The 17,495-nt window shown below is 44.8% G+C and overlaps 1 protein-coding gene across 1 annotated transcript in view; it reads right to left on the reverse strand.

Annotated features, from left to right (window-relative positions):
• APBB1 (amyloid beta precursor protein binding family B member 1) overlaps window positions 1–17,495 on the reverse strand; it is a 424,653-nt gene that overhangs the window by 347,918 nt on the left and 59,240 nt on the right. The window contains exon 2 of the mRNA XM_085623528.1: window positions 10,243–10,318. The gene's annotated coding sequence lies outside the window, so the exon portion shown is untranslated. The remainder of the gene's footprint in view (window positions 1–10,242; window positions 10,319–17,495) is intronic.

Raw genomic sequence — 17,495 nt, forward strand, 5'->3', positions numbered from 1 at the left:
GCAATGAAGAGGATAAAGATGAAAAAAGTAGATTAGCGTGGCAAACCATTTTAATTAGTTCAAAATCCTCCTTGTCCTAAGTGTTAGTTCAGTCCTTGTCATGTACTGAGGATCGGTTCGGGATCATTACTCTGTACTGCACTTCACTCTCTTGCCTGCAAGCTAAGTCTGTTCTGACCATTCTGCCGCAGTATGGGGATACAGTATCCAGTTGAGGCTACAACTGGAGTGCAAAGGCTTCTAGAAAGGATCCAGACAAAATTAATATAATCAAAGTGACTGATGGTGTCTGCCGTAGAATACCGAAGGACTTCTTCACCTGTCAACATTCAAGAAATTGTAGGGACCAAGGACAGTCCACAGTTTGCAATGCTGTGGTAAACATTCAGAACAACTGGTCTATAAACGAAAATGGTTGTTAAGATTTATCTAAAGCCCTTGCACAAAATTCAAACTACTGTTGGGGAGGAAGAGGAGAATGTGGGAGCAGAGCCTAAATCATGTTGTGAAACCTAGGAAGTAGAAGCCGAGAAATCCCATGCAAGTTAAGCTATATATGTTCACAAGAAACAGAAAAGAATTGAGAAACGTTAGGCGCTCTTTAATTTAAAAATTTGAGGGGTTTATGATGCCAAAAGCAGTCACTGATAATTGTGTACAGTCTTCAGCAACACAAAAGATACCCCAGACATGTTTAAAATAGGCAACAATAGTCCTGAAAGAGGCACCAAAGTCAGTACTAAACAATGCTTTCCTTCTCACCCATCATCTCCTTTAAGGGTCTTTTATAAGGAGTATGAAAGAATAACTGCAAAGAAGTGTCTGGTACTGGACTAAATAATCCTCAGTTCTCCTATCCTGTAGAACGTGCCTTTTCCTTACTGCCAGAGGCAAATGACACTTGGGCGCTCTTTAGTGCAATATCACAGGGTCTAGGAAGCACCATTAACAAAGGGTTCTAAATCTACGGAGTTAGCCTTATCGATCTCAAATGGACGAGATATGCACGAGGCACAATCTTCCTCAAGATTTTGCCTAAGGGGACATGAAAAATCCCAGAGTATTCACGGTTTGTCTGTTCTGTTACTGAGGCAAGATCACTCTTGTGGTGTTGTCTCTTGATGAGGTGTGAAACGGCTGACTGGTTCCACAGGAGGACAAGAGACTCCATCTTCAGCTTCTCCACCAAGAAGTACTTGCAAAGGTATATGCTCAGCACTTGCTTCTACTGAACAGTGAAACCCCCAGAAAAGCTTTGTCAACGCAGTGACTGTGCTCAAATACCCCCTAACAATGCACACTATGCCGTACTCATTTATCAAGTCGAGGATCTTTCAATATTAGTTCATTTTTAAATATTAGCTTGAGCAGGCTCCACAGCAACTGCTGACAAACCCGGAGGCATGATGAACATAAAATGATGCTGAAAACAAGCTAGACACTCAGTGTTATGTATGTACGTTCTTGTGACCCCCGTACCTCTGAACCAAACCATTCAGAGTGCTATAGAAGCCAGATTATGGAAGAACCAAAACAAAATGACTGCAATGTTCCCACAGGGGTGGGCAAGAGGAAGATGATAAATATGCAAGAGGAAGAATGTATCCGTCCAAAAACAAAGATAAGAAACTTCTTCAAAAACCGAAAAAAAGAATAAGCTTGGCCAAAATCAACCACCAAAACTAGCCTTCTTTACCGACTTCAGAACACAGAACACGCTTGGTTTTGTCTCACCAGGAAGGAGGCAACATCTATGATCGATATCTATATCTACGATCGATATCTATATCTATGATCGATATCTAAATCTATGGAGAAAGATATATATATATAGAGATATAGATATATTGACACACACACACACATACATGAATGCAGAGGCTCAGTTGGATGGAGCATCCGTCCTCATGCCTGAGAAAGAGTACAGAGGGTGGATATTGAAGTCTAGGGGATACGACTGCCACTTGTACATCAATGGACGTTGAAGCTCATAAATGCCAGAACATCAATACTACGTATTTATACTACTCCAACATTTAAAACAAGAGGGAGCAAGTTCACCTCTGTAATTTCCTCTTACAAACTTGCATGTATGGAAACGATGCTTACAGATGCTGATTTGTTCTCTTTACAACCCTTATTCATACATCGCATATAAAAAACACAATGGGAAACTCTTTTGCAGCCATTTTTGTTAAAAGCATTTTCTCACTCACACTTAATCATCTGTCTTCTCAAGTCACCCCTCTAGACTGCCGCAGAGGCAGGTCAACACCCCAACCAATCCAGAACGAATCACCCAAGTTCAGTGCACTGGGATAGAGCGCCAGAAGTGCAGCCATTGTATTCTGACACAGGCTGTAATACTAGTAGGAAACTGAAGACCACAATCACAGAAACGAATGGCACGAGCCATGTGCCATGCCGCACCTCACACTCCTACGGACTAGAAACAACAGTCCATTTGGATGTAGAGAATCACACAATGAACCCGACCGAAGTTATTGGACAGACAGCACTACTTAAAGTTCAGAGAAGCTCCAGGAATGAAGGCAAGGGCAGGTCCAATGAAGCCATGGTCATGTTTTTTTTCCTAGTCTTCCAGACTCAGCAATGATATGCAATCTCCCCAGAGATGAGCAGCCACTATTGTCATGAGCATGGTAAACATTCATGTATGTGAAGTAAAACTGGAATGAAATGAAAGTGAAATAAAAGCCCCCTACCCTACAATAAACCAGGGAATGAAGCAGTCCTTCTCACTTGTAACAATATGAGAAAATGTGCTCCTTGGACACCAGCTGGTATAAGCCAATCCTTGCCAAAAAAGTCAACAGAACCTGTGCCAGAGCTATTATTTTAAATTCGAAGTTAGTTCCATGGGTTCAAGATGGGTCCCCAAACCATGCCCTTCATCGTTAACAAGAGGAAGCACAAATATTAGTCTTCCTGCTCCCATCTGAGGAGTACTTTTACTGGTTTGAAGTAATTCATTCAACCTGCTGCCCAAAGAAGTCCAGTGCACAAAGATGTTTTATTTAAGAGGTTCTGCTATAAAGTCTCTTTCTGGAAGGATGGCACAATTGCGGCCCTTCTCCAAGAGAAATACTCCAGAAGGGACGGGGGGGGGGCATTGTTAAAGAAGCCCCAAAGGAAACCTGAACATTTTCAGCTGTGGTGAAAACAGCTAGAATGGGGTACGCTGTCCCAGGGCATACATGGCACTGAACAAATGATTTTGCATATTTTTCGAGGGACACATCAGCCCTAACCTCAGAGACGCATTCGCCAACACAGGGTATACCTAGAATGCACTTCTGAACGCAGAACGTTGTGTCGATAACCGTACACTGAGATGCACACCAGTGTAATCGATTTTAACAAGATTTCTGAAATGGTGCGGAATGTGGATTTTAAAAATGGAGTAAACTATGAAAGAATAATGTGAAAGATTTTATGCACTGAAATACAGTGGGGTATGGGGGGTGGGTGAGGATCAGCACCTGAATATTACAAACACTGATAATGGCAAGTTTCAGCACAAGCACACCTTTTTTCAAACAAATGTTATTTTAAATTGTGTAAATGACCTACGAAAAATGAATCAAGTGGGCAAGAGAGCTTGTAGATCTGGGAGATGAGCTACAGTGAAGCATGTATCAAAGACAGAAAGACAGCAATCCAACATTACGGAGGGCCTGCGGAGCAAAGCATGGGCATGAGCTATGTTGGGAGTTTTCATTAAAGTTAACGGAAATAGGAAAGCTTAAGAAAAGCAGAGCAATATGTGAGTGCTCAAGACATGCTGATCGAGCATCAACCAGAAGTTTTTTTCCTGCTTCAGAATGCAAGCAAATCATTTTATTAAAAGCAATGGCTACAGAACAAAAGGAAGAACAAGACACTTGAAAGGTAAGGGGAAAGGAGTGTTATAGAGCTTATGACAAACACATTAACAGCCGAGAAAGCACCTCCGGGCATTAAAAGGAGGATGGTGTCAGGAGAACAGGCCTTTCAAATGATCCTAAAAACTGATATAAGCAGCAAAAACTAATTTTCAGTTATCTTACAGCTGATTAAAAGAGCTCAAAATCTGGAGGCTAAGAAAGGCATGGCTAGCAGAATTATTCTGTGAATCCAGACTGTGAAAGGTGGATTTGGCTAAAATCAATAATTGAAACTGGATTGTAGGGTGCTGATGGCATGAACTTCATGCATATTGGGCATCTACAATCAATTTAGGTTTAGAAAATGTGAAACTTCCATTTTCCTAGAGTGACCGCAATCCCCATACGTCTCATAACTTTATGTATAAAGTACATGGTAAGCGGTATACTGCAATACAATGTGCCTGAAAAAAAAAAATCACAGTATAAAAAAACTAATAGGTCAAAATTCCAGCTGCATAAAATAAGTGTAACTTCATGATCTCCACTTTAGTTCCATAAGGTATTAGAAGTAGTTTATTGGTTTTTGCCAACCTCTAAAACAAATATTTGAAGAATGACTCCCTAAAATTGGCACAGGAAATATCAAGATTCAGAGGAATGTGTGAGATCAGTAGCTTTCTTAATCTGCAGTGGTGGTGCGTACCTGAAAAATGCAGGAGGGGCTGCTTTTCAAAGAACGGCCCTGCATTGCCACTCCTGGCGGGAAAATTTGGTGCCCTGTGAGTTAGTCTATTTTGCAAAGACTGCGCATTTCCATAATGAATCGGGTATGCATGCATGGTAACACCGATGAGAAGAGTCTGAAACCTGTACAGAGTAGCAGCAGCCTGGCATTTGATGCTCATAAGACGATTAGGGAGGGGGGGTCAGGGGGGGTGGGGAGGACGGGGGTAACTGTCAGGAAAACAATCATTACAATCAAAACAGCATTTCCCTTAACCTAGATAGTCAACGTGGAACTTATTAAAGAGTGAGAATGAATGCTACATGTTCTAACAGATCTGGCTTTGACTGGCCTAGCTGAAACCAATATGGTCTAGAACAAATGACATTTCTTACTTGTACGTGCACAGACAACGATTGACCAATTGGGGGACGAGGGGCGCAATTACACCAGGAAAGGGGAAGAGGGTCACTGTGAGTGTCTTCAGCCATCACCCACAGATTTTACAGTATGTGGGCATTCTACATGGTAAACCAGCTGCAGGTCTCTTTAGCAGATGTGGGCCTGGTGATGTAAAATAGATCCACCAGGCTCGGCCCATTGTATGGAGTCTTATCTCGTAAGGGAAAACAATGATGATGGAAAATAATGATGCCTATACACCGATTCCCTGAACCCCAATTTTGATGGAAGATGATGCTTCTCTAAAATTGCCCCAGCTGTATTGTATTAGAATCCGTGGATAATATGTTCCATCCTCCTCTCCTAGACTCATTTACTATCCTCCAAAGGCGCCATTCTTGTCTCAATAGAATTTGGCACTTGTCCCTCCATTGTGTAGAGAGGATTCTTGTGTGCTCAATAATGATACTATCCCTACCCAGGCCCAAATGCTGTCCCACAGGAGCATCCAATGTTTCATGCCAAATCACTCCACTTATCTTTACAGTAGAAACACCACAGGGCAAAGAGCTTGATCATTGTGGTCCAGTCTACATTTGTCTTCCAATGTTTCTCTGCCTTTTTTCCGTTTGCACATCCCTTAGGATAGATCAGACTTTCTCAGAAGCCCCAGTTAGAGAAGCCAATGGTGAGAATGGCTTCCTAGAAATGGTCTATACACTTTCGTAAAGATCATCTAAGCACGGTCACTATGCACCATAAGGGGATGCTTCGAATAGTAAAGCAATCCTGAGATATTCTCAGTTTGAGCAAAGAAACATGGAAACAAAGAACACAGGCTGCTTTCTGGTATTTCTGGCATGATCCTGGGCACTTGTAAGAGGCCCTTCACCTTGCTCACCTCCTTGATCTCACACTACAACTTCAGAAACGATTTCACGGGAGGGAGCGGCAGACTTTGATTCACTGTAGGTATAAAAAGTATGCTTCAAGTACTCGCATCGTCCATCTCATGCTCTTTGTTCAACATCCACAAAGCAGTCCTCATTGGACTACAAAAAGAGCTGTGAAGCCATATTAAATGCCACTCCTGTCACCTGTCCACTGAGCAAGTGGATATTAAATAGGACAGCTTCTGTTGGGACACAAAAAAGCCCCTGCATTGCTCTAGAGAGCAATGTAAAAAGGCTTACCTGCCTCGAGTACAGGAAGGGGTGACTTTTTTTTACCCCAACCTCAGCACACACATTATTTCATGCATGTGCACTGCGAGTATTTCTGTGACAATGACTGAGACCCAGAGCATGAACTGTGGTTTAGAGGTACACCTTGTGCACCCTCCTTATAGAGCTTGATAACGGTCAGCTTGTAAGTCACTAGAGGAATGGCAGTAGAGGCAGGAACACCATTTATAGAAGAATGAAAAAAGAAGCCTTTTTACCTCTGATGGACAGTGAGTTGCCTCCTGGTCTCACCCGCGTTTTAAAAGTGGTCTACCAGTCCACTGCTACAGGGTCCTTCCATGATCCAGTGGGGCTGGAATGTCGCCTGTGTGTGTCCCCATCTGTGTGTGGCACACTAATCCATTTTGTATTTGGTACATTCCATGTGGCAGATAGAGTTCTGGAGAAAGCTCAGACAGCAGATGTGAATTGCAAGGTTCCATCAGATCATGCCAGGAATCCTTTCGTTTGGGCCAGTTTTTAGGTGTGGAGGAGACGAGACAGTTGCTCTTTCAAGGCTTCAGGAGTTTCCCCTGCCCTTTCCTGGCCCACCATTCACTGGAAAGGCTATCCCCACAGGTTTGCAGGTAGTCAGTAGGCAGTCTCTCTTGCTTCTTGTGGGTTCCCCCCACTGCCTGGAGGCTGCCTATTCCACCCTGTCTTCCTGATAACACCTTTTAACAGAGTCCTTAACTGCACCACTCTGACTAGAATAAGCAAAAGGATACATAACTGTCTGGTATCAATGCAGATTGTTAGAATCTCGAACTATTGTGAAACTTTACTAGAAAGATGGGTCAGAAACTTTGCTTCACTCTGCCAACATTTCTCTACCGGAAACCAGGGGTTCCACAACAGAAGCGACCAAGGAATTTTTCTGTGCTCAGGATTCACACAACTGCAACTGTGATACTGGCCCCCAGTACTGGTGCTGCCTACGCTCGTCTGTCTGCAATCAACTTTGGCTAAGCCAGGGAGAAGGGCAGGCGAGTCTTGTTTGTAGGACAATGCCCAACATACATCACCTTGAGTGAGAAGGCTACTCCCGGCAACAAACTGCTTGCTCAAAATTTTGAATAAATACCAAGAACATGAAGATAATGTGCCATTGGGATCATAAAAGGCAGGAAAGAAAAATTACATTTCTGAGTCTGGAAACAAGAACCCTTAAGCAGAAAGGTGAACTGAGCCACATAAGCTCCCCCACAGAGTAGCTCCTGTGGGAATCCTCATTGAGGGCATTGACAGCATGGCAGCCTCCATGCTGGAGTACCCATTACAGAGAAACATAGGGGTCAGCACCCGACAGTCAATAACCACATTTGACAGCGATCAGGTTGAAATCCAAAAGGATGCTCCCCTTCTAAAAGTCTCTTCCCTCCCTGGCAGCAGACACTTCAGTGTCAGCCTTCACTCTGGTCATCCATCCAACAGCAGTCTCAAGAAGACTGATCAGCAGCCCTCTGCATCCTAGAGGACATCATTGAATTCTAACAGGAAGCCTGTCTCTTCTTTCGCCACTTCAGTGTTTGGGTTCCTCCCCTCCTGTCTCGGGAACATCACTGTCCTTCTGGCTGTCTAATGGCATCTCTAGAAGCAAAACACGATATACCCTCAAATCTTCTATTGTTAAAGTCACAATGTTAGCGAAAATCCCAAATTAGACAAATGGCTATCCAACTTTTGTTTATTTATCTTCGGATCTAGGGTGCTCTGCCTTTCTTCCACCCTAAACAAATGTGACAGTGAAAGAAGGACTGTAAATATATGTAACACCTCAGGAAGAAAAGAGTTTAGCTCAAAATCACTTTGTCCTCAGAAATAAACTGCCAACAATGCCCACAACACACTTACCCTTCTGACTGTTGTAAATGTCAGCAAAAAAAAAAACAGTTTTCAATTGAGCAATAGCTAGAAAAGTGGAGCCATGACTGGGTTAACATCAAGTGAGGTCATAATCTCAGTGAGGGTCACAGATATTCTCAAAAGTATGTGAAGCACTGCCAAATATAATCTCACCATTGAGGTGGCTAAAACTCCCTTGGAGAGTTGTGAAGTAAAATCTAGAACTTCACAAAAGCAAACTCAAGGAGAGTATGGACGTCTCTCAGCACACCATCTGCAGAACCTCAGCCACTTGCCTTTCTAGATGCCGTATACTCATCTGCATGTCCCTCCCCTTGCCCCCTCAGACATTGAGTGCAGTATTGGACCAAGCATGGCAATCGTGCAAATGCAAGCTATTCAAATGAGAGTGCCACAGATGGCCCCATACAGAAGGAAAATACACAGTCTCAAAGATTTCTTATTGCAGTAGGATTAACTTGTCTTAGGGCACACTGGAAAAGATGTTTAACACGCAAATAAAGGATAATTAACTATAAATGGCGAAAGTGTAAACTGCATGATTTAGAAACAGAAGAAGATGGGCCTAGCTTGGTCCACAAATTAAAATAGCCCTAATAGGCAATACCATATACTAACGCACCACTACCTTGTGCGCTGAGAGGCACCCGCGGTTTCGTGTGTGCACGATAAAAGATATCCAATTCTCCACCCTCTATGAACCATAAAAGAGGCCTGCTTAGTTAACAAAAGTCATGCTAACATCTTGTGGTATTGGTCTTAGGAAAACAGGGATGGCGAACAGATAAAAAAAAAGTCGAATGACAAAACTGGAAGTGCAAGAAACTCAATGGCTTTATGAGCAGGGGTCGGACTGAAAACGGTGCTTGATTTACAATAGTACTCGTAGTGATTCGGAGCCACCAACTCTGTCGTTTGGTGTTAATCTCCCATTGATCACCTTTTAGTGGAAATGTTGACCTATGTGAACATTAATGTTAAAATGAAGGCTGATCTTTAGTATAGAAGGATTTTTGAGCTACAACTGCAATGTGACTTTCAGATGGGTTGGTTTTCAATACTGCACAATCTTCAGCTTGTTCAGAGAACCAGCTGGTCCTCCGTTACAGTACACACGATTCCAATCGACAGAATCCGTCTGAGTCAATGTTTGCCTCCACACACCTACAATACTCCACTTTGAAACAGATTCCACACTACTGTCTCTACCTGTGGAAGAATCAGATCTGTCCAATCACCCTGCATCCTCAGAAGACATCTGTAAGACGGATTATGACCTGCACGGTAATACATGGGCCCGTCAGCAGGAGGATGTGCAAGGTCTGGTCACTGCGATCCTGATAGATGTCACTACATCTAAGACCACAACACGGTAAAAACTAACCTGGTCATATTATCTTATCTCTACATCAACACCAACCAATTTACAGGAGTTTTACCACCACAGCCAGGCAGTTGGATTAACAATACCTTTACAAGTTACTTTCATTTGTTTTTGTTTTCCGGGTTGTGGGTCTTTTTAAATACAGGAGGAGGAAGTAAAAACAATGAAGGGGTGTGGGGTGCTTGAACCCATCTCGTTATTAAAAAACAGTAAATAAAACCAAAATCTTAAACAAGTTCCACAAGTTAAATTAGTTAATCTACCAGTAAACACTGAAAACAGAGCACAGTTACCTTAAATTAAACACTCATGAAACCTATATTTTAAACTTCTAGCTAAATGTATTGCTTTTGGGAAAAAAACTATTGTCAAACCGCTGCTTGTACATGTCTTTTTAAAATAATCACCTAATTAGGGGAGGAAAAAAGAGTTTTGAAGGTATGGTGGAGATGGGAGTACAGGAAGGAGTGAAGTAATTCAGCCAGAAGGTGCACATTTGTGGAATCTTCAGGGGGTGGTCATTTTCCTTTGTGTTTCCATCTGCAACCACTGCTTTTACCTGGATGTCTTTGCGAAGTCCAATTAAAGCACCTTTCTTATTTTGGAATATGGCTGCCGTTTGTTCCTGCTGAACTGCCCAGGGTTGCATATTCACTGCAATTTTAGAGGTCACACAAACATAGTACAGTCCACTCCAATGAGCATCTGTGGTAAGACATAACTTATAAAAAAAATAAATTAAACAAAACTCACCTTTTTCAGGCTGGGGATGCTGCCACCATTCTACCTCCTTCTCAGCAAAACTCTGATCAGCAATGAGCATAGAGTCCTGCAGTGGAGACAGACAAGGCATCTGTTAACAGTAGATAGGTACATTTGGGAGAGGGCCAGAGGACATGCAAGCGAATCCCACCATGAAACCTGTTCATGCATTTCTTATCAAGATCTTGAAAATGTAAAGCGTAATAATGGCTTGCACGAAAACACTACAAAGAGACACTATATCGACAACCTCAATGACTACCATCTGTATAGGAAGTTAAGGTCCTTCATATCAATCAAGCGAGCACAGATCGCCACTCGGCATTAGGAAATACGTCATTTGAAATCTAGAAATATATCAGTCGCTCCAAGGATAAGTTCACAGCTCAGCTCACTTCATGCTAAACTAAACTAACTATGCTGTCTTGACGAGCAGTTAATAAATGAATCTCTCGCTGCTCTTGGGCCAGATCCCATGTCTGTTCTAAAGGTAAGGAGTCTCTGAGGATTGTGGCATTGAGCCTAAAGTTAACCTTATCTTAACAGGAGGCAAAATAATCCACCTCCAAGGTGTGCAATCAGTCTCCACCCAACTTTCCATAAATACTTCCCTGATCACCACTACTGTATTCACAAAGCAACACTGCTATTTCTCACAGATGATAAACGCTATCGTACCCTCAAAATGTGGAAACCTGGACTGTGAGGAGGATCTTCGAAAAGTTAATCTTGGTTTTCTTGTCTCGATTGAAAGGTGCCGTATATGGTGCACTGACCTTTCTCCTGCCGCAAACATTGTCACTTTGTAAGTTAAAGATTCTTTAGAAGGCCCAAACCCCTTACACTATGAAAACTGCAAGGCAGACATTAGTCTGTTTCGGTCAAAAGTTCTGTTACTAAACAAAAAATGCAAAACCCACAAATATTCTCACACCAAGCAAAGAATGCCAGGTCTGGAGTCAAACAAATATACCACTATACACAAATCAGTATCAACTGTGGAAGAATTGCGCATTTATGTGTATTTGCATTTGCCCACCGCACTATACATACCTCCAGCACACTCACACTTGCTCAGCCACCACACCCCTCTTCTCTAACCTGTTGTGTTCTGGTCAGGCAGTAGGACTCACCTGCTGCCAAGCTGGGTTCAGTCTCATTATCTGCTATCAGTTTCTGTTCACTCCTCACTCAGTCTTCCCAAGCACTGGGCCTTATTAAACAAAATCTGTTGCTCTTTTCAGTGCCTGAGAACTCACAAAACCATCTCTTATCTATCCTGCCACCCCGCTCCCAGCCACATCATGTATACCAATGGTACCAGCATCCCTTGAATCATGTAATATTGCACGCGTGTACTTTTTCATTGCACTATACTCTTACGTATGGCTGAGAGACGCAAAAACACAGTAGCTCGCATCTTGCCGAGTACCTGTCTTCCAGGATCATGTAATAAACCTCGTTGTTCCAGACCATTGGCTCAGTTGTTTTGCTATCGGATTGGTGCAAAAACAACAGTTGATGGACAGAATGCAGAACAAGGGCATACATTCACCACAGTACAGAGATCTGGGCCTAAATCCATCGTTTTTTTGCTCACCATGCCATTCCAGTTTGAAACCAGCCATATGCAAATCAGTCTTGACCCTGTGCCTCATGGGAACAGTCCAGCCCGAACTGCCAAGCCAAGTCCTCCCTGGACTGGAACCAAGCATCCTAGGACCGGTTTCGGGGTTTCACCCCTCTTCAGCCAGGATAGCTTGATTCCAGTGGCATGGAGAGCACGGGAATCACATCTGAGCATACCCGTCCCACTCGGGGTGACAAATGGAAAAACAACAGTTGATGGGACAGAATGCAGAACAATGTCATACATTCACCACAGTACAGAGATCTGGGCCTAAATACATCGTTTTTTGCTAACCATGCCATTCCAGTTTGAACCCAGCCATATGCAAATCAGTCTCGACCCTGTGCCTCATGGGAACAGTCGAGCCCGAACTGCCAAGCCAGGTCCTACCTGGACTGAAACCAAGCATCCTAGGACCGGTTTCAATTGGTGTAGAGCAGCAGGATTTTAGGCCAGCCCTAGAGGGGAGAGTACACGTCGGTCCATGGCCCTCACATTGCCCTCCTAAGAATCCAAGAGCCCACCTCTCCCAAGCTGTAAAGCAGGTGACTGAGGAGTTCGGGCCTTAGAGGTATCGGCACATTAGGAGGTTGTACAACAGGGTCTGTTCCTTATAGAGGAACACAATTCCACACATAGGATTATGTACATGGGGCAAGGAGAGAACTGAGGAAGGATAAAAGAAAAGGCACTAGAGTACGGTGAGTGGTCTGGAACGCATAGAAAACTGGGAACTGATCCGTTTTGATTTATTCCACTCCACTGTTGTCACTAAAAGTTTTGCAATTATTTTAAATTGTGCTTTATTTTGTAGGAAGATCACAGATGTTCAGCAAAAGGTTTGAGTAGGTGAGTATAACAGAGACAAGCGGGTCAAAGAGGGAGTCCGGTGAAGGGAGAACTTCCGATGTCAAAGGCAACAAGAAGGTTGTGTAAAAATCCATGCAAAGAGACAGGAGCTGTAAGCTTGCGTAGAGGCAGCATAGCTGAAACAAGCATTTACAAAGCAATGGTCTCGGCATTGTTAAAATTAGAGCTATTGGCATTGCTCATGACATTAGTTTTTGTTTTTAAAACATTTAAAGAAACGGCATTGTTATTTACAATGTCAATAGCTTAATCACTCTCAAATGCAAGACCTATTGCATTTGCACCCACAGAGCCACACACACAAAGCCACCCACACACACAGAGCCACCCACAAAGAGCAACTCACATAGAGCAACCCACACACAGACAGAACCACCACACAGAGCCACCTACAAAAAAAGCCACCCACACAGAGCCACCCACACACAGAGCCTCCCCCACACACACACAGAGCCTCCCCCACACACACACAGAGCCTCCCCCACACACACACAGAGCCTCCCACACACACACACACACACACACACACAGAGCCACACACACACACACACACAGAGCCACACACACACACACACAGAGCCACATACACACACACACAGAGCCACATACACACACACACACACAGCCACACACAGCCACACACACACACACATAGAAAGCCACAGACATAGATCTAGACACATACACATTGATCTTGGGAGCCAAAGCAGAAGTGCCACCCACTTCACCTCCTGTTCAAATGTTAAGTAAGTCAAATGAAGTATTGGGGCTGCAATAGTTTCAAATACAGAAAACAATTCTTGTAGTAATATATTTATCGCTAAAATCTGTTCTGGGCAGTCAAAATGTACCCGTTCTGGTAGGAACAGTGAAAAAATTCCTCAAGTATTAGATCATTCTCACTGAGTTGCATACCTGCCAACTCACACGGTGTCACTGTGTTATATACGATATCGGCTACCATCACACGGTCTCCCGGTGAGCCTCCAATATCACAGGGTGGCAGGGAAAACGTGCTGAAAACCAATCTAAATAGTTTTTTTCCAGCTCGTTTTCCAAGGCTTTGAACTGCGACTTCCATTAAGGGGTGTGAAAACTCCCGAGGACATAGGCACCAGCCTCAACAATCTTTTTATTTTTTGGAAGGAGGGAGCAGCTCAGTACGATTCAGATGCGCTACTGTAAAATAACGAGAAAAGTAAATAAAATGTTTGAGGTAAAAGGTGAAAGACTATACAGTGATACAGCAGGCAGAGAGCTAGAAAGACCACAAAAGGAGCAGAAGCAGCCGAAGAAGCAGAGTGCGCCGCGATGCTTGCAACAATGCCCCACCCAGAGAGGATGTTCTGCACCGAAAGGGACACATGTGCTGCCCTGCACCCGTGCCGACATCAACAATGCTGAGCGTCCACCATCCTTAATTACGGCACCGCGGGCAGCCTGGGCCCCTCCACCAGGCAGTTCAGCCAAAGTGAGCTCCCTCTCCACTCTGGGCAGCGTGACGGCGCCTTGATGTCAGCAGTCGGACGGGACCCTCCCCTGTTCGCCCCCACTGCTGGGGATCCTAACCCCCATGCACCCGTGAAATCTACAGGGCCCATGCTATGTATCACCAGGAGCCTCGAATTCCAACTACTATGTCAGAGACATTTTGCCGAGGTGAAAGGCTATGGGTGGGGGTGGTGGGGGAGGGGAGGGGGGGAAATCGGTGGGGGGGGGGGGCGGGGACTGTTACTACCGCTGCACTCACTCGAACAGAAATCAATGCCAGATCAGAGCCCACGGACCAGACCAAAAGGCGTCGAGAGTGGGTGCGTGTCCGACACAACAGAGGGACTGCGAATAAACCAATTTTCCCCCTTCTAAAAAACCACGTTCCCTGCCCCATGTTGCCGTTCACCGCCACTCGCTTCGCCGCCTAGCACCGGCGAGTCGGCGGTTAGTAAGATGCAGCGAGCGCTGCATGTTTCAGGCTACCCTTCTTCGGCTAGCATAGTTTTGACCGATCACGCCAGGCCAACCATGCCCTTGCTGCCCAGACAAGCGAGCCGTCGGACCTGAATTACCCAAAAATACAGGCCAGCACGGGGATCGAACCCTCGACCATGGCTTTAAACCAACGAAGCAAACAGTCACCTTCGAAACGATGAGCTACAGTGAACGCGCCAGTAAGCTTCAGTGTCCAGGCTAACCCACCAAAAATATTGGTGTAGGTTAAAAGGACAGGTAACAGCTGCACTGTTGAAATAGACCTAAAAACCCATGCGTGTTAATACCTAGAGCTCTGGCAATTAACTTCAATAAATTCAGTCTGACATCAACAATTTACATATATCCACGCCATTTAACGAAAAAAAAAGAAAATAATCCCGTTTCTCTACATGTTTATTCATTTATTCTGAAGTTCTATAGCCCAAACCAGAACCAGTTGGGCTGCACAGTACATTGTCGGGGAACGTAACCAAAGTATTCATTTTGTCGACCGCAGGGGCATGAACGGCTGAGTGAACTCTCCGTTTAAAGCTGTAACCACGAGGGCAGCCCCTCCCCCACAGTGGACGCATTAGTCCTCTAAGCCACCAGACACGGCTTAACACGACCGACGCCAGACCAGGGACACAATAGCGAGTAGTGGGTCTGTACAACATATGGCCCAGTCTCCTCACCCCTAGCAATCCGATAACACCCGAGTGAGAAGCAGGGACGCCACATCTCCACCCTGACTCACCTCAAAACCAGACGAAAGAAACGATCGCCTCCGCGACGCCGACCAGACCGGACCTCGTGACCAACGGGGACAAAGACGTGTATTTCTGGCTTTGAAACGTTCTCCGGGGGAGAGGAACGGGCAAGAGTCTTACAGGAGAGAAATTGAAGGCTAAAGGAGACAAGCACACCACTGCCTTTCTCCGAGGCGAAGCAGAAATGCCTCGGAGAAAGGCAGCGGCGCTTTCGGATTCGGGGGCGTGTTCTCCTCTTGCCATTGGCTGGAGGAGATAATTAGAAAAGTAGCAAAAAAACACACCCCCGTATCCGAAAAGGACGGGGCCTGTTCGGAGAGACAAACCTCTTCTCCAATGGCTGGCCAGCATTCAAGAGGCCAGGCAATGGAGAAGAGGGGAGAAGAGGGGCGGGTTCAAGCCCCTCTTCTCCAAGTCATTAAATCTCGCGAGCGAGACCTAAAAATGATCAAGAGTCCTGTATACCAGATGCCAGTGCATAATTTGTGTTTTCTGATGCTCAGCACCAGTACTTAATTATCAAAACCGACACTTATGACAGTCTGCCACACGGTGGCACTGTTTTTCTAATTTAGAAATTAGAAAAACAGTTATTTATTAATTCAATATACATTTAAAAAAATTGATAATACCTTCCACCCAAGCCACTCTTACAGCTTTGGGGGCCTGGGATAGTCTGAATCAACACACTAGTAGAACCGTGATGGCTAGTAGTTGTGTTGGCACGGTCATCGGTAGCACAGTCTGGGGCAATGTGTGGCACATGCTGCAGGGACCTCCGAATGAGGGCCCTGGCACGTATTGTTTTACAAATTCAACACTAGCAGCTGCACAGGCTCGAGACCAGCCCAGGCAGAGGGCTACCCAACAAGAGTCATCCCGAGGTGGTGAAGGGCAACTCGGAGTATGGTGTTGAGAGAGCGGTTTCCTGATACCCGAAGCACTGCCTATGCACCTTCCACCACACCAGATGCAAGCACAGACCAAGCGGAGGGCGAGGATCCCAGAGCAGTAGAAGATGACCAAAAAAGACAGAACTCTCCACAGGACGAGGTACTCTCAGATACAACAGGTAACGGTAATGTATTGGGCTTTGGATGTCCACACAGACATCCTATCCACCCACACACCCACCACCACCCTGGACCCACCCTGTGAACTTCTACAGAGAACTGTTCAAGACAAGTAGTGCAGAGGCCAACGCTCAGCCTCAGTACCCAACTTATAGTACTGATAGGACGCACAGTCATGCTAAAACCCTGGAACCCAATAGAGGCCCTAATAATGGCAAAGGAAGTTACCGATTGTGCAGCTAATTGTCAAATGTTCTTTGGTTATATAAGACAACTATAACATATCACCCACTGCCGGGCTTTATGGCCCAGCTGTTCAGGATCGACTATGGTAGTAAGTGGCCTCTGGTGAAAGTCAGGTTCAAGATACCCGACCAGCAGGATTGGGCGAATGACCCTGAGGATGTAGAAAGATCAGACCAGATAGAGACCAGCGATGGGACTGTAGACTACCTCGCAGTAACGCAGGGGGATTTCTCCCAACTATGTTTGACATTACAAGAAAAAGGGAATTGGAGTTAAACTTCCTGACACGTGTCCAAGAGGCATGGAACAAGGATGCAGGGTTTGCTCGTAGCACCAAGGCACATGGAACTGCAAACGCTTATGAACGCCTTGTTTCCCCAAGGTGGCTATGACCTGTAAGGTGGCTTACTGCCAATGGTCCGACCAAGTATGGGAAATCATGCACTGCACTTATCGCCACTAAAAGGGATGCCATATTTACGGTAAGAAATTATCAGACAAAGGGGGAGGAGAGTGTTATTATTTTACAGACAAAGTAAAGAGGAGTGCAGGGATAAAGGTCTTGGGTGCGGCAGGTATGGTCATTGGATAATGGAATGCCAAACAACAACGAGAACACCCACCTAAACCTTAGATGGCACCACAGAACAGACAGCAACCGATGGTCCGCCTATGTCCAAAAAA

The sequence above is a fragment of the Triturus cristatus genome, chromosome 8 (genome assembly GCF_964204655.1).
Source record: "Triturus cristatus chromosome 8, aTriCri1.1, whole genome shotgun sequence".
In the NCBI taxonomy this organism is placed as follows: domain Eukaryota; kingdom Metazoa; phylum Chordata; class Amphibia; order Caudata; family Salamandridae; genus Triturus; species Triturus cristatus.